We start from the raw sequence: 17,915 nt of genomic DNA, 5'->3' as shown, positions 1-17,915 counted from the left end.
CTGTTTGACCTCTCCCAAATCTCTGTATTGGCAATAAAAAGAAAAAGTTTCCAATTTAAATAGCTAGAGAATAAAAACAATTTGCCAGTAATGGGAAAAAACCTACAGCACCTGGTGTTCCCATGTGGTCTCCCACCCAAGTACTAACCAGGCCCAACACTGCTTAGCTTTCAAGATCAGATGAGATTGGGCATATCCAATGTGGTATGGCTGTATGTGAGATACACGCACTTTTTTGCCCTCTTCTACTTCTATAAACAGGTAAGCTAATAAAAAAGTTTCCTAACTGTATTGGCTTACTGAAAAAAATCATGTGTTGATAATGTAAAAAGACCTACAGGACATGATATTAGCAGGTGGTCTCAAATTAAACTACTAAAGAGGCTCAACACTGTTTAGCTGCCAAAAGCAGTTGGAATTGGGACGAAACAGTGTGGTAAGTGTTTAGGTGATGGCTATTGTGTCTGTTTGACCTATCCCAAATGTCTGTACTGGCAATAAAAAAAAAAGTTTCCAATTTAAATAGCTAGAGAATAAAAACAATTTGCCAGTAATGGGAAAAAACCTACAGCACCTGGTGTTCCCATGTGGTCTCCCACCCAAGTACTAATCAGGCCCAACACTGCTTAGCTTCCTAGACCAGACGAGATTGGGCGTATCCAATGTGGTATGGCTGTAGGTGACATACAGGAATTTTTTTGCCCTCTTCTACTTCTATAACCAGGTAAGCTAATAAAAAAGTTTCCTAACTATATTGGCTTACTGAAAAAAATCATGTGTTGGTAATGTAAAAAGACCTACAGGACATAATATTAGCATGTGGTCTCAAATTAAACTACTAAAGAGGCTCAACACTGTTTAGCTGCCAAAAGCAGTTGGAATTGGGACGAAACAGTGTGGTAAGTGTTTAGGTGATGGCTATTGTGTCTGTTTGACCTCTCCCAAATGTCTGTATTGGCAATAAAAATAAAAAGTTTCCAATTAAAATAGCAAGAGAATAAAAACAATGTGCCAGTAATGGGAAAAAACTACAGCACCTGGTGTTCCCATGTGGTCTCCCACCCAAGTACTAACCAGGTCCAACACTGCTTTGCTTCCAAGATCAGACGAGATTGGGCGTATCCAATGTGATATGGCTGTAGGTGAGATATCGCCACTTTTTTGCCCTTTTCTACTTCTATAACCAGGTAAGCGAATAAAAAAGTTTCCTAACTGTATTGGCTTACTGAAAAAAATCATGTGTTGATAATGTAAAAAGACCGAAAGGACATGATATTAGCAGGTGGTCTCAAATTAAACTACTAAAGAGGCTCAACACTGTTTAGCTGCCAAAAGCAGTTGGAATTGGGCCTAAACAGTGTGGTAAGTCTTTAGGTGATGGCTATTGTGTCTGTTTGACCTCTCCCAAATCTCTGTATTGGCAATAAAAAGAAAAAGTTTCCAATTTAAATAGCTAGAGAATAAAAACAATTTGCCAGTAATGGGAAAAAACCTACAGCACCTGGTGTTCCCATGTGGTCTCCCACCCAAGTACTAACCAGGCCCAACACTGCTTAGCTTCCAAGATCAGACGAGACTGGGCGTATCCAATGTGGTATGGCTGTAGGTGAGATACAGGCACTTTTTTGCCCTCTTCTACTTCTATAACCAGGTAAGTTAATAAAAAAGTTTCCTAACTGTATTGGCTTACTGAAAAAAATCATGTGTTGGTAATGTAAAAAGACCTACAGGACATGATATTAGCAGGTGGTCTCAAATTAAACTACTAAAGAGGCTCAACACTGTTTAGCTGCCAAAAGCAGTTGGAATTGGGCCGAAACAGTGTGGTAAGTCTTCAGGTGATGGCTATTGTGTCTGTTTGACCTCTCCCAAATGTCTGTATTGTCAATAAAAATAAAAAGTTTCCAATTTAAATAGCTAGAGAATAAAAACAATTTGCCAGTAATGGGAAAAAACCTACAGCACCTGGTGTTCCCATGTGGTCTCCCACCCAAGTACTAACCAGGCCCAACACTGCTTAGCTTCCAAGAGCAGACGAGATTGTGCGTATCCAATGTGGTATGGCTGTAGGTGAGATATGGGCACTTTTTTGCCCTCTTCTACTTCTATAACCAGGTAAGCTAATAAAAAAGTTTCCTAACTGTATTGGCTTACTGAAAAAAATCATGTGTTAGTAATGTAAAAAGACCTACAGGACATGATATTAGCAGGTGGTCTCAAATTAAACTACTAAAGAGGCTCAACACTGTTTAGCTGCCAAAAGCAGTTTGAATTGGGCCTAAACAGTGTGGTAAGTTTTTAGGTGATGGCTATTGTATCTTTTTGACCTTTTCCAAATGTCTGTACTGGCAATAAAGAGAAAAAAGTTTCCAATTTAAAAAACTAGAGAATAAAAACAATTTGCCAGTAATGGGAAAAACTTACAGCACCTGGTGTTCCCATGTGGTCTCCCACCCAAGTACTAACCAGGCCCAACACTGCTAAGCTTCCAAGATCAGACGAGATTGGGCATATCCAATGTGGTATGGCTGTAGGTGAGATACAGGCACTTTTTTGTCCTCTTCTACTTCTATAACCAGGTAAGCTAATAAAAAAGTTTCCTAACTGTATTGGCTTACTGAAAAAAATCATGTGTTGGTAATGTAAAAAGACCTACAGGACATGATATTAGCAGGTGGTCTCAAATTAAACAACTAAAGAGGCTCAACACTGTTTAGCTGCCAAAAGCAGTTGGAATTGGGCCTAAACAGTGTGGTATGTTTTTAGATGATGGCTATTGTGTCTGTTTGACCTCTCCCAAATGTCTGTACTGGCAATAAAAAAAAAGTTTCCAATTTAAATAGCTAGAGAATAAAAACAATTTGCCAGTAATGGGAAAACACATACAGCACCTATTGTTCCCATGTGGTCTCCCACCCAAGTACTAAACAGGCCCATCACTGCTTAGCTTCAAAGAACTGACGAGATTGGGCGTATCCAATGTGGTATGGCTGTAGGTGAGGTACAGGCACTTTTTTACCCCCTTCTACTTCTATAACCAGGTAAGCTAATAAAAAAGTTTCCTAATTGTTTTGGCTTAATGAAAAAAATCATGTGTTGGTAATGTAAAAAGACCTACAGGACATGATATAAGCAGGTGGTCTCAAATTAAACTACTAAAGAGGCTCAACACTGTTTAGCTGCCAAAAGCAGTTGGAATTGGGCCTAAACAGTGTGGTAAGTTTTTAGGTGATGGCTATTGTGTCTATTTGACCTCTCCCAAATGTCTGTATTGGCAATAAAAATAAAAAGTTTCCAATTTAAATAGCTAGAGAATAAAAACAATTTGCCAGTAATGGGAAAAAACCTACAGCACCTGGTGTTCCCATGTGGTCTCCCACCCAAGTACTAACCAGGCCCAACACTGCTTAGCTTCCAAGCTCAGACGAAATTTGGCATATCCAATGTGGTATGGCTGTAGGTGAGATACAGGCACTTTTTTGCCCTCTTCTACTTCTATAACCAGGTAAGCTAATAAAAATTTTTTCCTAACTATATTGGCTTACTGAAAAAAATCATGTGTTGGTAATGTAAAAAGACCTACAGGACATAATATTAGCAGGTGGTCTCAAATTAAACTACTAAAGAGGCTCAACACTGTTTAGCTGCCAAAAGCAGTTGGAATTGGGCCGAAACAGTGTGGTAAGTCTTTAGGTGATGGCTATTGTGTCTGTTTGACCTCTCCCAAATGTCTGTATTGGCAATAAAAAGAAAAAGTTTCCAATTTAAATAGCTAGGGAATAAAAAAAATTGCCAGTAATGGGAAAAAACCTACAGCACCTGGTGTTCCCATGTGGTCTCCCACCCAAGTACTAACCAGGCCCAACACTTCTTTGCTTCCAAGATCGGACGAGATTGGGCGTATCCAATGTGCTATGGCTGTAGGTGAGATTCAGGCACTTTTTGCCCTCTTCTACTTCTATAACAAGGTAAGCTAATAAAAAAGTTCCCTAACTGTTTTGGTTTACTGAAAAAAAATCATGTGTTGGTAATGTAAAAAGACCTAAAAGACATGATATAAGCAGGTGGTCTCAAATTAAACTACTAAAGAGGCTCAACAATGTTTAGCTGCCAAAAGCAGTTGGAATTGGGCCTAAACAGTGTGGTAAGTTTTAGGTGATTGCTATTATGTCTGTTTGACCTCTCCCAAATGTCTGTATTGGCAATAAAAATAAAAAGTTTCCAATTTAAATAGCTAGTGAATAAAAACAATTTGCCAGTAATGAGAAAAAACCAACAGCACATGGTGTTCCCATGTGGTCTCCCACCCAAGTACTAACCAGGCCCAACACTGCTTAGCTTCCAAGAGCAGACGAGATTGTGCGTATCAAATGTGGTATGGCTGTAGGTGAGATACAGGCACTTTTTTGCCCTCTTCTACTTCTATAACCAGGTAAGCTAATAAAAAAGTTTCCTAACTGTTTTGGCTTACTGAAAAAAATCATGTGTTGGTAATGTAAAAAGACCTACAGGACATGATATTAGTAGGTTGTCTCAAATTAAACTACTAAAGAGGCTCAGCACTGTTTAGCTGCCAAAAGCAGTTGGAATTGGGCCGAAACAGTGTGGTAATTTTTTAGGTGATGGCTATTGTATCTTATTGACCTCTTCCAAATGTCTGTACTGGCAATAAAGAGAAAAAAGTTTCCAATTTAAAAAGCCAGAGAATAAAAACAATTTGCCAGTAATGGGAAAATTCTACAGAACCTGGTGTTCCCATGTGGTCTCCCACCCAAGTACTAACCAGGCCCAACACTGCTTAGCTTCCAAGATCAGACGAGATTGGGCATATCCGATGTGGTATGGCTGTAGGTGAGATATAGGCACTTTTTTGTCCTCTTCTACTTCTATAACCAGGTAAGCTAATAAAAAAGTTTCCTAACTGTATTGGCTTACGAAAAAAATCATGTGTTGGTAATGTAAAAAGACCTACAGGACATGATATTAGCAGGTGGTCTCAAATTAAACTACTAAAGAGGCTCAACACTGTTTAGCTGCCAAAAGCATTTGGAATTGGGCCTAAACAGTGTGGTAAGTTTTTAGGTGATGGCTATTGTGTCTGTTTGACCTCTTCCAAATGTCTGTACTGGCAATAAAAAACAGTTTCCAATTTAAATAGCTAGAGAATAAAAACAATTTACCAGTAATGGGAAAAATCCTACAGCACCTGTTGTTCCCATGTGGTCTCCCACCTAAGTACTAACCAGGCCCAACACTGCTTAGCTTCCAAGATCAGACGAGATTGGGTGTATCCAATGTGGTATGGCTGTAGGTGAGATACAGACACTTTTTTGCCCTCTTCTACTTCTATAACCAGGTAAGCTAATAAAAAAGTTTCCTAACTATATTGGCTTACTGAAAAAAATCATGTGTTGGTAATGTAAAAAGACTTACAGGACATAATATTAGCAGGTGGTCTCAAATTAAACTACTAAAGAGGCTCAACACTGTTTAGCTGCCAAAAGCAGTTGAAATTGGGACGAAACAGTGTGGTAAGTCTTTAGGTGATGGCTATTGTGTCTGTTTGACCTCTCCCAAATGTCTGTACTGGCAATAAAAAAAAAGTTTTCAATTTAAATAGCTAGAGAATAAGAACAATTTGCCAGTAATGGGAAAAAACCTACAGCACCTGGTGTTCCCATGTGGTCTCCCACCCAAGTACTAACCAGGCCCAACACTGCTTAGCTTCCAAGATCAGGCGTATCCAATGTGGTATGGCTGTAGGTGAGATACAGGCACTTTTTTGTCCTCTTCTACTTCTATAACCAGGTAAGCTAATAAAAAAGTTTCCTAACTATATTGGCTTACTGAAAAAAATCATGTGTTGGTAATGTAAAAAGACCTACTGGAAATGATATTAGCAGGTGGTCTCAAATTAAATTACTAAAGAGGCTCAACACTGTTTAGCTGCCAAAAGCAGTTGGAATTGGGCCTAAACAGTGTGGTAAGTTTTTAGGTAATGGCTATTGTGTCTTTTTGACCTCTCCCAAATGTCTGTATCGGCAATAAAAATAAAAAGTTTCCAATTAAAATAGCAAGAGAATAAAAACAATTTGCCAGTAATGGGAAAAAAACTACAGCACCTGGTGTTCCCATGTGGTCTCCCACCCAAGTACTAACCAGGCCCAACACTGCTTAGCTTCCAAGATCAGACGAGATTGGGCGTATCCAATGTGATATGGCTGTAGGTGAGATAGCGCCACTTTTTTGCCCTCTTCTACTTCTATAACCAGGTAAGCTAATATAAAAGTTTCCTAACTGTATTGGCTTACTGAAAAAAATCATGTGTTGGTAATGTAAAAAGACCTACAGGACATAATATTAGCAGGTGGTCTCAAATTAAAATACTAAAGAGGCTCGACACTGTTTAGCTGCCAAAAGCAGTTGGAATTGGGCCGAAACAGTGTGGTAAGTCTTTAGGTGATGGCTATTGTGTCTGTTTGACCTCTCCCAAATGTCTGTATTGGCAATAAAAAGAAAAAGTTTTCAATTTAAATAGCTAGAGAATAAAAAAAAATTGCCAGTAATGGGAAAAACATACAGCACCTGGTGTTCCCATGTGGTCACCCACCCAAGTACTAAACAGGCCCATCACTGCTTAGTTTCCAAGATCAGACGAGATTGGTCGTATCCAATGTGGTATGGCTGTAATTGAGATACAGGCACTTTTTTGCACTCTTCTACTTCTATATCCAGGTAAGCTAATAAAAAGTTTCCTAACTGTTTTGGCTTAATGAAAAAAATCATGTGTTGGTGATGCAAAAAGACCTACAGGACATGATATAAGCAGGTGGTTTCAAATTAAACTACTAAAGAGGCTCAACACTGTTTAGCTGCCAAAAGCAGTTGGAATTGGGCCTAAACAGTGTGGTAAGTTTTTAGGTGATGGCTATTGTGTCTGTTTGACCTCTCCCAAATGTCTGTATTGGCAATAAAAATAAAAAGTTTCCAATTTAAATAGCAAGAGAATAAAAACAATTTGCCAGTAATGGGAAAAATCCTACAGCACCTGGTGTTTCCATGTGGTCTCCCACCCAAGTACTAATCAGGCCCAACACTGCTTAGCTTCCAAGACCAGACGAGATTGGGGGTATCCAATGTGGTATGGCTGTAGGTGACGTACATTCACTTTTTTGCCCTCTTCTACTTCTATAACCAGGTAAGCTAATAAAAAAGTTTCCTAACTATATTGGCTTAATGAAAAAAATCATGTGTTGGTAATGTAAAAAGACCTACAGGACATAATATTAGCAGGTGGTCTCAAATTAAACTACTAAAGAGGCTCAACACTGTTTAGCTGCCAAAAGCAGTTGGAATTGGGCCGAAACAGTGTGGTAAGTCTTTAGGTGATGGCTTTTGTCTCGTTTTGACCTCTCCCAAATGTCTGTATTGGCAATAAAAAGAAAAAGTTTCCAATTTAAATAGCTAGAGAATAAAAACAATTTGCCAGTAATGGGGAAAAAGCCTACAGCACCGGGTGTTCCCATGTGGTCTCCCACCCAAGTACTAACCAGGCCCAACACTTCTTTGCTTCCACGATCGGACGAGATTGGGCGTAACCAATGTGCTATGGCTGTAGGTGAGATTCAGGCACTTTTTGCCCTCTTCTACTTCTATAACAAGGTAAGCTAATAAAAAAGTTCCCTAACTGTTTTGGTTTACTGAAAAAAAATCATGTGTTCGTAATGTAAAAAGACCTAAAAGACATGATATAAGCAGGTGGTCTCAAATTAAACTACTAAAGAGGCTCAACAATGTTTAGCTGCCAAAAGCAATTGGAATTTAGCCAAAACAGTGTGGTAAGTCTTTAGGTGATGGCTATTGTGTCTGTTTGACCTCTCCCAAATGTCTGTATTGGCAATAAAAATAAAAAGTTTCCAATTTAAATAGCAAGAGAATAAAAACAATTTGCCAGTAATGGGGAAAAAGCCTACAGCACCGGGTGTTCCCATGTGGTCTCCCACCCAAGTACTAACCAGGCCCAACACTTCTTTGCTTCCACGATCGGACGAGATTGGGCGTAACCAATGTGCTCTGGCTGTAGGTGAGATTCAGGCACTTTTTGCCCTCTTCTACTTCTATAACAAGGTAAGCTAATAAAAAAGTTCCCTAACTGTTTTGGTTTACTGAAAAAAAATCATGTGTTCGTAATGTAAAAAGACCTAAAAGACATGATATAAGCAGGTGGTCTCAAATTAAACTACTAAAGAGGCTCAACAATGTTTAGCTGCCAAAAGCAATTGAAATTTAGCCAAAACAGTGTGGTAAGTCTTTAGGTGATGGCTATTGTGTCTGTTTGACCTCTCCCAAATGTCTGTATTGGCAATAAAAATAAAAAGTTTCCAATTTAAATAGCAAGAGAATAAAACCAATTTGCCAGTAATGAGAAAAAACTTACAGCACCTGGTGTTCCCATGTGGTCTCCCACCCAAGTACTAACCAGGCCCAACACTGCTTAGCTTCCAAGAGCAGACGAGATTGTGCGTATCCAATGTGGTACGGCTGTAGGTGAGATACAGGCACTTTTTTGCCCTCTTCTACTTCTATAACCAGGTAAGCTAATAAAAAAGTTTACTAACTGTATTGGCTTACTGAAAAAAATCATGTGTTGGTAATGTAAAAAGACCTACAGGACATGATATTAGTAGGTGGTCTCAAATTAAACTACTAAAGAGGCTCAGCACTGTTTAGCTGCCAAAAGCAGTTTGAATTGGGCCTAAACAGTGTGGTAATTTTTTAGGTGATGGCTATTGTATCTTATTGACCTCTTCCAAATGTCTGTACTGGCAATAAAGAGAAAAAAGTTTCCAATTTAAAAATCCAGAGAATAAAAACAATTTGACAGTAATGGGAAAATCCTACAGAACCTGGTGTTCCCATGTGGTCTCCCACCCAAGTACTAACAAGGCCCAACACTGCTTAGCTTCCAAGATCAGACGAGATTGGGCATATCCGATGTGGTATGGCTGTAGGTGAGATACAGGCAATTTTTTGCCCTCTTCTACTTCTATAACCAGGTAAGCTAATAAAATTTTTTTCCTAACTATATTGGCTTACTGAAAAAAATCATGTGTTGGTAATGTAAACAGACCTACAGGACATAATATTAGCAGGTGGTCTCAAATTAAACTACTAAAGAGGCTCAACACTGTTTAGCTGCCAAAAGCAGTTGGAATTGGGCCTAAACAGTATGGTAAGTCTTTAGGTGATGGCTATTGTGTCTGTTTGACCTCTCCCAAATGTCTGTATTGGCAATAAAAAGAAAAAGTTTCCAATTTAAATAGCTAGAGAATAAAAACAATTTGCCAGTAATGGGAAAAAACCTACAGCACCTGGTGTTCCCATGTGGTCTCCCACCCAAGTACTAATCAGGCCCAACACTGCTTAGCTTCCTAGACCAGACGAGATTGGGCGTATCCAATGTGGTATGGCTGTATGTGAGATTCACGCACTTTTTTGCCCTCTTCTACTTCTATAAACAGGTAAGCTAATAAAAAAGTTTCCTAACTGTATTGGCTTACTGAAAAAAATCATGTGTTGATAATGTAAAAAGACCTACAGGACATGATATTAGCAGGTGGTCTCAAATTAAACTACTAAAGAGGCTCAACACTGTTTAGCTGCCAAAAGCAGTTGGAATTGGGACGAAACAGTGTGGTAAGTGTTTAGGTGATGGCTATTGTGTCTGTTTGACCTATCCCAAATGTCTGTACTGGCAATAAAAAAAAAAGTTTCCAATTTAAATAGCTAGAGAATAAAAACAATTTGCCAGTAATGGGAAAAAAACCTACAGCACCTGGTGTTCCCATGTGGTCTCCCACCCAAGTACTAATCAGGCCCAACACTGCTTAGCTTCCTGGACCAGACTAGATTGGGCGTATCCAATGTGGTATGGCTGTAGGTGACATACAGGAATTTTTTTGCCCTCTTCTACTTCTATAACCAGGTAAGCTAATAAAAAAGTTTCCTTACTATATTGGCTTACTGAAAAAAATCATGTGTTGGTAATGTAAAAAGACCTACAGGACATAATATTAGCATGTGGTCTCAAATTAAACTACTAAAGAGGCTCAACACTGTTTAGCTGCCAAAAGCAGTTGGAATTGGGACGAAACAGTGTGGTAAGTGTTTAGGTGATGGCTATTGTGTCTGTTTGACCTCTCCCAAATGTCTGTATTGGCAATAAAAATAAAAAGTTTCCAATTAAAATAGCAAGAGAATAAAAACAATGTGCCAGTAATGGGAAAAAAACTACAGCACCTGGTGTTCCCATGTGGTCTCCCACCCAAGTACTAACCAGGTCCAACACTGCTTTGCTTCCAAGATCAGACGAGATTGGGCGTATCCAATGTGATATGGCTGTAGGTGAGATATCGCCACTTTTTTGCCCTTTTCTACTTCTATAACCAGGTAAGCTAATAAAAAAGTTTCCTAACTGTATTGGCTTACTGAAAAAAATCATGTGTTGATAATGTAAAAAGACCGAAAGGACATGATATTAGCAGGTGGTCTCAAATTAAACTACTAAAGAGGCTCAACACTGTTTAGCTGCCAAAAGCAGTTGGAATTGGGCCTAAACAGTGTGGTAAGTCTTTAGGTGATGGCTATTGTGTCTGTTTGACCTCTCCCAAATCTCTGTATTGGCAATAAAAAGAAAAAGTTTCCAATTTAAATAGCTAGAGAATAAAAACAATTTGCCAGTAATGGGAAAAAACCTACAGCACCTGGTGTTCCCATGTGGTCTCCCACCCAAGTACTAACCAGGCCCAACACTGCTTAGCTTCCAAGATCAGACGAGACTGGGCGTATCCAATGTGGTATGGCTGTAGGTGAGTTACAGGCACTTTTTTGCCCTCTTCTACTTCTATAACCAGGTAAGTTAATAAAAAAGTTTCCTAACTGTATTGGCTTACTGAAAAAAATCATGTGTTGGTAATGTAAAAAGACCTACAGGACATGATATTAGCAGGTGGTCTCAAATTAAACTACTAAAGAGGCTCAACACTGTTTAGCTGCCAAAAGCAGTTGGAATTGGGCCGAAACAGTGTGGTAAGTCTTCCGGTGATGGCTATTGTGTCTGTTTGACCTCTCCCAAATGTCTGTATTGTCAATAAAAATAAAAAGTTTCCAATTTAAATAGCTAGAGAATAAAAACAATTTGCCAGTAATGGGAAAAAACCTACAGCACCTGGTGTTCCCATGTGGTCTCCCACCCAAGTACTAACCAGGCCCAACACTGCTTAGCTTCCAAGAGCAGACGAGATTGTGCGTATCCAATGTGGTATGGCTGTAGGTGAGATATTGGCACTTTTTTGCCCTCTTCTACTTCTATAACCAGGTAAGCTAATAAAAAAGTTTCCTAACTGTATTGGCTTACTGAAAAAAATCATGTGTTAGTAATGTAAAAAGACCTACAGGACCTGATATTAGCAGGTGGTCTCAAATTAAACTACTAAAGAGGCTCAACACTGTTTAGCTGCCAAAAGCAGTTTGAATTGGGCCTAAACAGTGTGGTAAGTTTTTAGGTGATGGCTATTGTATCTTTTTGACCTTTTCCAAATGTCTGTACTGGCAATAAAGAGAAAAAAGTTTCCAATTTAAAAAACTAGAGAATAAAAACAATTTGCCAGTAATGGGAAAAACCTACAGCACCTGGTGTTCCCATGTGGTCTCCCACCCAAGTACTAACCAGGCCCAACACTGCTAAGCTTCCAAGATCAGACGAGATTGGGCGTATCCAATGTGGTATGGCTGTAGGTGAGATACAGGCACTTTTTTGTCCTCTTCTACTTCTATAACCAGGTAAGCTAATAAAAAAGTTTCCTAACTGTATTGGCTTACTGAAAAAAATCATGTGTTGGTAATGTAAAAAGACCTACAGGACATGATATTAGCAGGTGGTCTCAAATTAAACAACTAAAGAGGCTCAACACTGTTTAGCTGCCAAAAGCAGTTGGAATTGGGCCTAAACAGTGTGGTATGTTTTTAGATGATGGCTATTGTGTCTGTTTGACCTCTCCCAAATGTCTGTACTGGCAATAAAAAAAAAGTTTCCAATTTAAATAGCTAGAGAATAAAAACAATTTGCCAGTAATGGGAAAACACATACAGCACCTATTGTTCCCATGTGGTCTCCCACCCAAGTACTAAACAGGCCCATCACTGCTTAGCTTCAAAGAACTGACGAGATTGGGCGTATCCAATGTGGTATGGCTGTAGGTGAGGTACAGGCACTTTTTTACCCCCTTCTACTTCTATAACCAGGTAAGCTAATAAAAAAGTTTCCTAACTGTTTTGGCTTAATGAAAAAAATCATGTGTTGGTAATGTAAAAAGACCTACAGGACATGATATAAGCAGGTGGTCTCAAATTAAACTACTAAAGAGGCTCAACACTGTTTAGCTGCCAAAAGCAATTGGAATTGGGCCTAAACAGTGTGGTAAGTTTTTAGGTGATGGCTATTGTGTCTTTTTGACCTCTCCCAAATGTCTGTATCGGCAATAAAAATAAAAAGTTTCCAATTAAAATAGCAAGAGAATAAAAACAATTTGCCAGTAATGGGAAAAAAACTACAGCACCTGGTGTTCCCATGTGGTCTCCCACCCAAGTACTAACCAGGCCCAACACTGCTTAGCTTCCAAGATCAGACGAGATTGGGCGTATCCAATGTGATATGGCTGTAGGTGAGATAGCGCCACTTTTTTGCCCTCTTCTACTTCTATAACCAGGTAAGCTAATATAAAAGTTTCCTAACTGTATTGGCTTACTGAAAAAAATCATGTGTTGGTAATGTAAAAAGACCTACAGGACATAATATTAGCAGGTGGTCTCAAATTAAAATACTAAAGAGGCTCGACACTGTTTAGCTGCCAAAAGCAGTTGGAATTGGGCCGAAACAGTGTGGTAAGTCTTTAGGTGATGGCTATTGTGTCTGTTTGACCTCTCCCAAATGTCTGTATTGGCAATAAAAAGAAAAAGTTTTCAATTTAAATAGCTAGAGAATAAAAAAAAATTGCCAGTAATGGGAAAAACATACAGCACCTGGTGTTACCATGTGGTCACCCACCCAAGTACTAAACAGGCCCATCACTGCTTAGTTTCCAAGATCAGACGAGATTGGTCGTATCCAATGTGGTATGGCTGTAATTGAGATACAGGCACTATTTTGCACTCTTCTACTTCTATATCCAGGTAAGCTAATAAAAAGTTTCCTAACTGTTTTGGCTTAATGAAAAAAATCATGTGTTGGTGATGCAAAAAGACCTACAGGACATGATATAAGCAGGTGGTTTCAAATTAAACTACTAAAGAGGCTCAACACTGTTTAGCTGCCAAAAGCAGTTGGAATTTGGCCTAAACAGTGTGGTAAGTTTTTAGGTGATGGCTATTGTGTCTGTTTGACCTCTCCCAAATGTCTGTATTGGCAATAAAAATAAAAAGTTTCCAATTTAAATAGCAAGAGAATAAAAACAATTTGCCAGTAATGGGAAAAAACCTACAGCACCTGGTGTTTCCATGTGGTCTCCCACCCAAGTACTAATCAGGCCCAACACTGCTTAGCTTCCAAGACCAGACGAGATTGGGGGTATCCAATGTGGTATGGCTGTAGGTGACGTACATTCACTTTTTTGCTTTCTTCTACTTCTATAACCAGGTAAGCTAATAAAAAAAGTTTCCTAACTATATTGGCTTAATGAAAAAAATCATGTGTTGGTAATGTAAAAAGACCTACAGGACATAATATTAGCAGGTGGTCTCAAATTAAACTACTAAAGAGGCTCAACACTGTTTAGCTGCCAAAAGCAGTTGGAATTGGGCCGAAACAGTGTGGTAAGTCTTTAGGTGATGGCTTTTGTCTCGTTTTGACCTCTCCCAAATGTCTGTATTGGCAATAAAAAGAAAAAGTTTCCAATTTAAATAGCTAGAGAATAAAAAAATTTGCCAGTAATGGGAAAAAACCTACAGCACCAGGTGTTCCCATGTGGTCTCCCACCCAAGTACTAACCAGGCCCAACACTTCTTTGCTTCCACGATCGGACGAGATTGGGCGTAACCAATGTGCTATGGCTGTAGGTGAGATACAGGCACTTTTTTGTCCTCTTCTACTTCTATAACCAGGTAAGGTAATAAAAAAGTTTCCTAACTGTTTTGGCTTACTGAAAAAAATCATGTGTTGGTAATGTAAAAAGACCTACAGGACATAATATTAGCAGGTGGTCTCAAATTAAACTACTAAAGAGGCTCAACACTGTTTAGCTGCCAAAAGCAATTGAAATTTAGCCAAAACAGTGTGGTAAGTCTTTAGGTGATGGCTATTGTGTCTGTTTGACCTCTCCCAAATGTCTGTATTGGCAATAAAAATAAAAAGTTTCCAATTTAAATAGCAAGAGAATAAAAACAATTTGCCAGTAATGAGAAAAAACTTACAGCACCTGGTGTTCCCATGTGGTCTCCCACCCAAGTACTAACCAGGCCCAACACTGCTTAGCTTCCAAAATCAGACGAGATTTAGCGTATCCAATGTGGTATGGCTGTAGGTGAGGTGCAGGCACTTTTTTGCCCTCTTCTACTTCTATAACCAGGGAGCTAATAAAAAAGTTTCCTAATTGTATTGGCTTACTGAAAAAAATCATGTGTTGGTAATGTAAAAAGACCTACAGGACATAATATTAGCAGGTGGTCTCAAATTAAACTACTAAAGAGGCTCAACACTGTTTAGCTGCCAAAAGCAGTTGGAATTGGGCCGAAACAGTATGGTAAGTCTTTAGGTGATGGCTATTGTGTCTGTTTGACCTCTCCCAAATGTCTGTATTGGCAATAAAAAGAAAAAGTTTCCAATTTAAATAGCTAGAGAATAAAAACAATTTGCCAGTAATGGGAAAAAACCTACAGCACCTGGTGTTCCCATGTGGTCTCCCACCCAAGTACTAACCAGGCCCAACACTGCTTAGCTTTCAAGATCAGATGAGATTGGGCATATCCAATGTGGTATGGCTGTATGTCAGATACAGGCACTTTTTTGCCCTCTTCTACTTCTATAACCAGGTAAGCTAATAAAAAAGTTTCCTAACTATATTGGCTTACTGAAAAAAATCATGTGTTGGTAATGTAAAAAGACCTACAGGACATAATATTAGCATGTGGTCTCAAATTAAACTACTAAAGAGGCTCAACACTGTTTAGCTGCCAAAAGCAGTTGGAATTGGGACGAAACAGTGTGGTAAGTGTTTAGGTGATGGCTATTGTGTCTGTTTGACCTCTCCCAAATGTCTGTATTGGCAATAAAAATAAAAAGTTTCCAATTAAAATAGCAAGAGAATAAAAACAATGTGCCAGTAATGGGAAAAAAACTACAGCACCTGGTGTTCCCATGTGGTCTCCCACCCAAGTACTAACCAGGTCCAACACTGCTTAGCTTCCAAGATCAGACGAGATTGGGCGTATCCAATGTGATATGGCTGTAGGTGAGATATCGCCACTTTTTTGCCCTTTTCTACTTCTATAACCAGGTAAGCTAATAAAAAAGTTTCCTAACTGTATTGGCTTACTGAAAAAAATCATGTGTTGGTAATGTAAAAAGACCTACAGGACATAATATTAGCAGGTGGTCTCAAATTAAACTACTAAAGAGGCTCAACACTGTTTAGCTGCCAAAAGCAGTTGGAATTGGGCCGAAACAGTGTCGTAAGTCTTTAGGTGATGGCTATTGTGTCTGTTTGACCTCTCCCAAATGTCTGTATTGGCAATAAAAAGAAAAAGTTTCCAATTTAAATAGCTAGAGAATAAAAACAATTTGCCAGTAATGGGAAAAAACCTACAGCACCTGGTGTTCCCATGTGGTCTCCCACCCAAGTACTAACCAGGCCCAACACTGCTTAGCTTCCAAGATCAGACGAGACTGGGCGTATCCAATGTGGTATGGCTGTAGGTGAGATACAGGCACTTTTTTGCCCTCTTCTACTTCTATAACCAGGTAAGTTAATAAAAAAGTTTCCTAACTGTATTGGCTTACTGAAAAAAATCATGTGTTGGTAATGTAAAAAGACCTACAGGACATGATATTAGCAGGTGGTCTCAAATTAAACTACTAAAGAGGCTCAACACTGTTTAGCTGCCAAAAGCAGTTGGAATTGGGCCGAAACAGTGTGGTAAGTCTTCAGGTGATGGCTATTGTGTCTGTTTGACCTCTCCCAAATGTCTGTACTGGCAATAAAAAAAAAGTTTCCAATTTAAATAGCTAGAGAAGAAAAAAGACTCTCTCTTTGTTGTGGCACTCTTAGATTACTGAGATTTTAACAGAGATAAAAATTATTATCACATATCTAGAAGTAGGGAAGAACCTACAGACCACTTGCCTGTGTGTGGTCCAGAGATAAGAAAAGTAACCGGTTAAAAATACTAGATAACAAGGTTCAGGAAAACAGAGCTACAGTCCCTATGGACGGGGCTGTCTCCAAGTCCTGTTTATGAAAGTATTGCAAATATTAAAATGTAGCTTTTAATGTAAACTCTTTAAAAATATACTAGACAAACATATAGACGAAACAAAAACATATATATAAATACACAAACATGTGCAGCAGGTTAATGCAATGCAGCACAGTCTGAAACCGCTACAGATAACCATGCACAATAGGGCTCATATGTTGTAACTTGGTACAGAAATAGTTGCAACAAAGTTGCTTTATATCTTAACGGCTTGGTGGGTGAAAAGTACACCCGTCACAGTTACACACAGGAATTGTTCCTTTTCCTGAGTGTGAAGTTAGTACCACAGAGGCCTATAGTTGCAAGGCTAAAGGATTTTTGTATCAATTATTTGGACATTTCGGCATCCATTATTTGGACACTGTCGGCATTTACACAGAGGTTGACAATAAAGATTGTTCCAAATGGCTGCAATTGGTACAAATGTACAGGTCAATGTATTGGTTTTTGGTCTGAGCTAAAACGAACTCTTATTGGTTGTATTTTGCCGACCGCTATCGTGTCAACATATAACGCCTGTAATCAGCAGTACATTAGTCGGTAGACCGACACCTGAGTGTTATTCATGCACTGTAATCAGATGGTAAATGGATACTTTAACTAGCACATACAGTGTTACCAGGATGTTATCACATTCTGCCCTCCACTGTGTCGGCAGTTACACAAATGTTAGCGTTAAAAATCAATACAGATAGCGCAGGGCTTGTCGTTGCTGGGGATGGCGGAGGACTCGCCACCCGCCATCCCCCGCCCCTCGCCATCTGTATGTCGGAAGGGGACGCGCGTGCACGAGGTGCACGCGCGTCCCGTTCCGACGGTGCTTTTCCCCGGGTCCCCCGCCGGCTTCCCGGGGTCCCCGCCGGTCCACACCGCCCCCCCGCAGCCCCCCGCAGCCCTGCCCGTCTCCCTGAAGCTTTAGACGGGCAGGACTGCACCCGCCGCGCCGCCTCGCCGCCCGGCTATTGAGACGCTCGTGCGTGGGAAACGCACGAGCGTCTCATTCAGTCAGAGCGCCAGATTGCTGGCGGATCGCCAGGGACACGGTCCTGGCGCTCCGCCAGCAATAATAAGCCCGGCTCCATCTGTATATAGTAGCGGTTTAGCACAGATGTGCAGACAAATATATCAGCCTCCTGTTGGTTATATTCAGCCGACCGTTCTCGTGTCGACAGAACAGATTATACTTTGCTGTCTTTACTTATGCACTGCAATCAGTTAATAATTGGATACTTAACTAGCGCATATGGTGTTACCAGGATACTATCACAATCTGCCCTCCACTGTGTCAGCAGTAACACAAATATTGGCGTGTAAGAATTGATATATAGTGGTGGTTAGCACAGATATACAGAAAAATATAAAGCAACCTACTGCTCAGCCAACAGCTC

At 39.6% G+C, this 17,915-nt stretch overlaps 22 non-coding genes and 13 pseudogenes across 22 annotated transcripts; all 35 read right to left on the bottom strand.

Annotated features, from left to right (window-relative positions):
* Window positions 1-99: 99 nt before the first annotated feature.
* LOC146033494 (5S ribosomal RNA) lies at window positions 100-218 on the bottom strand. Its single transcript, XR_014458903.1, has one exon. It is a non-coding gene; the product is annotated as a 5S ribosomal RNA (ribosomal RNA).
* A 344-nt stretch (window positions 219-562) lies between these two features.
* LOC146033895 (5S ribosomal RNA) lies at window positions 563-681 on the bottom strand. The gene has a single exon (XR_014459303.1). It is a non-coding gene; the product is annotated as a 5S ribosomal RNA (ribosomal RNA).
* A 344-nt stretch (window positions 682-1,025) lies between these two features.
* On the bottom strand, window positions 1,026-1,144 carry LOC146034540 (5S ribosomal RNA). Its single transcript, XR_014459945.1, has one exon. It is a non-coding gene; the product is annotated as a 5S ribosomal RNA (ribosomal RNA).
* Window positions 1,145-1,489: 345 nt separating this feature from the next.
* On the bottom strand, window positions 1,490-1,608 carry LOC146031276 (5S ribosomal RNA). The gene has a single exon (XR_014456746.1). It is a non-coding gene; the product is annotated as a 5S ribosomal RNA (ribosomal RNA).
* A 345-nt stretch (window positions 1,609-1,953) lies between these two features.
* Window positions 1,954-2,072, bottom strand: LOC146033801 (5S ribosomal RNA). The gene has a single exon (XR_014459210.1). It is a non-coding gene; the product is annotated as a 5S ribosomal RNA (ribosomal RNA).
* A 345-nt stretch (window positions 2,073-2,417) lies between these two features.
* On the bottom strand, window positions 2,418-2,536 carry LOC146034748 (5S ribosomal RNA). The gene has a single exon (XR_014460152.1). It is a non-coding gene; the product is annotated as a 5S ribosomal RNA (ribosomal RNA).
* Window positions 2,537-2,879: 343 nt separating this feature from the next.
* LOC146028497 (5S ribosomal RNA) lies at window positions 2,880-2,998 on the bottom strand (annotated as a pseudogene).
* A 345-nt stretch (window positions 2,999-3,343) lies between these two features.
* Window positions 3,344-3,462, bottom strand: LOC146034888 (5S ribosomal RNA). The gene has a single exon (XR_014460291.1). It is a non-coding gene; the product is annotated as a 5S ribosomal RNA (ribosomal RNA).
* A 345-nt stretch (window positions 3,463-3,807) lies between these two features.
* LOC146034968 (5S ribosomal RNA) lies at window positions 3,808-3,926 on the bottom strand. The gene has a single exon (XR_014460372.1). It is a non-coding gene; the product is annotated as a 5S ribosomal RNA (ribosomal RNA).
* Window positions 3,927-4,270: 344 nt separating this feature from the next.
* LOC146028538 (5S ribosomal RNA) lies at window positions 4,271-4,389 on the bottom strand (annotated as a pseudogene).
* Window positions 4,390-4,734: 345 nt separating this feature from the next.
* On the bottom strand, window positions 4,735-4,853 carry LOC146028262 (5S ribosomal RNA; annotated as a pseudogene).
* A 341-nt stretch (window positions 4,854-5,194) lies between these two features.
* LOC146032296 (5S ribosomal RNA) lies at window positions 5,195-5,313 on the bottom strand. The gene has a single exon (XR_014457737.1). It is a non-coding gene; the product is annotated as a 5S ribosomal RNA (ribosomal RNA).
* Window positions 5,314-5,656: 343 nt separating this feature from the next.
* Window positions 5,657-5,765, bottom strand: LOC146028742 (5S ribosomal RNA; annotated as a pseudogene).
* Window positions 5,766-6,110: 345 nt separating this feature from the next.
* Window positions 6,111-6,229, bottom strand: LOC146032451 (5S ribosomal RNA). The gene has a single exon (XR_014457885.1). It is a non-coding gene; the product is annotated as a 5S ribosomal RNA (ribosomal RNA).
* A 344-nt stretch (window positions 6,230-6,573) lies between these two features.
* On the bottom strand, window positions 6,574-6,692 carry LOC146028509 (5S ribosomal RNA; annotated as a pseudogene).
* A 344-nt stretch (window positions 6,693-7,036) lies between these two features.
* On the bottom strand, window positions 7,037-7,155 carry LOC146035093 (5S ribosomal RNA). Its single transcript, XR_014460497.1, has one exon. It is a non-coding gene; the product is annotated as a 5S ribosomal RNA (ribosomal RNA).
* A 346-nt stretch (window positions 7,156-7,501) lies between these two features.
* On the bottom strand, window positions 7,502-7,620 carry LOC146029058 (5S ribosomal RNA; annotated as a pseudogene).
* A 346-nt stretch (window positions 7,621-7,966) lies between these two features.
* On the bottom strand, window positions 7,967-8,085 carry LOC146029334 (5S ribosomal RNA; annotated as a pseudogene).
* A 345-nt stretch (window positions 8,086-8,430) lies between these two features.
* LOC146027884 (5S ribosomal RNA) lies at window positions 8,431-8,549 on the bottom strand (annotated as a pseudogene).
* Window positions 8,550-8,894: 345 nt separating this feature from the next.
* Window positions 8,895-9,013, bottom strand: LOC146028583 (5S ribosomal RNA; annotated as a pseudogene).
* A 346-nt stretch (window positions 9,014-9,359) lies between these two features.
* On the bottom strand, window positions 9,360-9,478 carry LOC146035095 (5S ribosomal RNA). The gene has a single exon (XR_014460498.1). It is a non-coding gene; the product is annotated as a 5S ribosomal RNA (ribosomal RNA).
* Window positions 9,479-9,823: 345 nt separating this feature from the next.
* Window positions 9,824-9,942, bottom strand: LOC146028553 (5S ribosomal RNA; annotated as a pseudogene).
* Window positions 9,943-10,287: 345 nt separating this feature from the next.
* Window positions 10,288-10,406, bottom strand: LOC146034539 (5S ribosomal RNA). Its single transcript, XR_014459944.1, has one exon. It is a non-coding gene; the product is annotated as a 5S ribosomal RNA (ribosomal RNA).
* Window positions 10,407-10,751: 345 nt separating this feature from the next.
* Window positions 10,752-10,870, bottom strand: LOC146031275 (5S ribosomal RNA). Its single transcript, XR_014456745.1, has one exon. It is a non-coding gene; the product is annotated as a 5S ribosomal RNA (ribosomal RNA).
* Window positions 10,871-11,215: 345 nt separating this feature from the next.
* LOC146033800 (5S ribosomal RNA) lies at window positions 11,216-11,334 on the bottom strand. Its single transcript, XR_014459209.1, has one exon. It is a non-coding gene; the product is annotated as a 5S ribosomal RNA (ribosomal RNA).
* A 345-nt stretch (window positions 11,335-11,679) lies between these two features.
* LOC146032341 (5S ribosomal RNA) lies at window positions 11,680-11,798 on the bottom strand. Its single transcript, XR_014457782.1, has one exon. It is a non-coding gene; the product is annotated as a 5S ribosomal RNA (ribosomal RNA).
* A 343-nt stretch (window positions 11,799-12,141) lies between these two features.
* On the bottom strand, window positions 12,142-12,260 carry LOC146028496 (5S ribosomal RNA; annotated as a pseudogene).
* A 345-nt stretch (window positions 12,261-12,605) lies between these two features.
* LOC146032450 (5S ribosomal RNA) lies at window positions 12,606-12,724 on the bottom strand. The gene has a single exon (XR_014457884.1). It is a non-coding gene; the product is annotated as a 5S ribosomal RNA (ribosomal RNA).
* Window positions 12,725-13,068: 344 nt separating this feature from the next.
* Window positions 13,069-13,187, bottom strand: LOC146029202 (5S ribosomal RNA; annotated as a pseudogene).
* Window positions 13,188-13,531: 344 nt separating this feature from the next.
* LOC146034097 (5S ribosomal RNA) lies at window positions 13,532-13,650 on the bottom strand. The gene has a single exon (XR_014459503.1). It is a non-coding gene; the product is annotated as a 5S ribosomal RNA (ribosomal RNA).
* A 345-nt stretch (window positions 13,651-13,995) lies between these two features.
* On the bottom strand, window positions 13,996-14,114 carry LOC146028549 (5S ribosomal RNA; annotated as a pseudogene).
* Window positions 14,115-14,459: 345 nt separating this feature from the next.
* Window positions 14,460-14,578, bottom strand: LOC146027723 (5S ribosomal RNA). Its single transcript, XR_014455110.1, has one exon. It is a non-coding gene; the product is annotated as a 5S ribosomal RNA (ribosomal RNA).
* Window positions 14,579-14,922: 344 nt separating this feature from the next.
* Window positions 14,923-15,041, bottom strand: LOC146033493 (5S ribosomal RNA). Its single transcript, XR_014458902.1, has one exon. It is a non-coding gene; the product is annotated as a 5S ribosomal RNA (ribosomal RNA).
* Window positions 15,042-15,386: 345 nt separating this feature from the next.
* Window positions 15,387-15,505, bottom strand: LOC146033554 (5S ribosomal RNA). The gene has a single exon (XR_014458962.1). It is a non-coding gene; the product is annotated as a 5S ribosomal RNA (ribosomal RNA).
* Window positions 15,506-15,850: 345 nt separating this feature from the next.
* Window positions 15,851-15,969, bottom strand: LOC146031274 (5S ribosomal RNA). The gene has a single exon (XR_014456744.1). It is a non-coding gene; the product is annotated as a 5S ribosomal RNA (ribosomal RNA).
* Window positions 15,970-17,915: the final 1,946 nt, after the last annotated feature.

This window comes from Crinia signifera, chromosome 8 (genome assembly GCF_055691185.1).
Source record: "Crinia signifera chromosome 8, ASM5569118v1, whole genome shotgun sequence".
NCBI classification, from domain to species: domain Eukaryota; kingdom Metazoa; phylum Chordata; class Amphibia; order Anura; family Myobatrachidae; genus Crinia; species Crinia signifera.
Note: the sequence above shows the minus strand (reverse complement) of the source record. Positions and strands in the feature narration are given on the sequence as shown.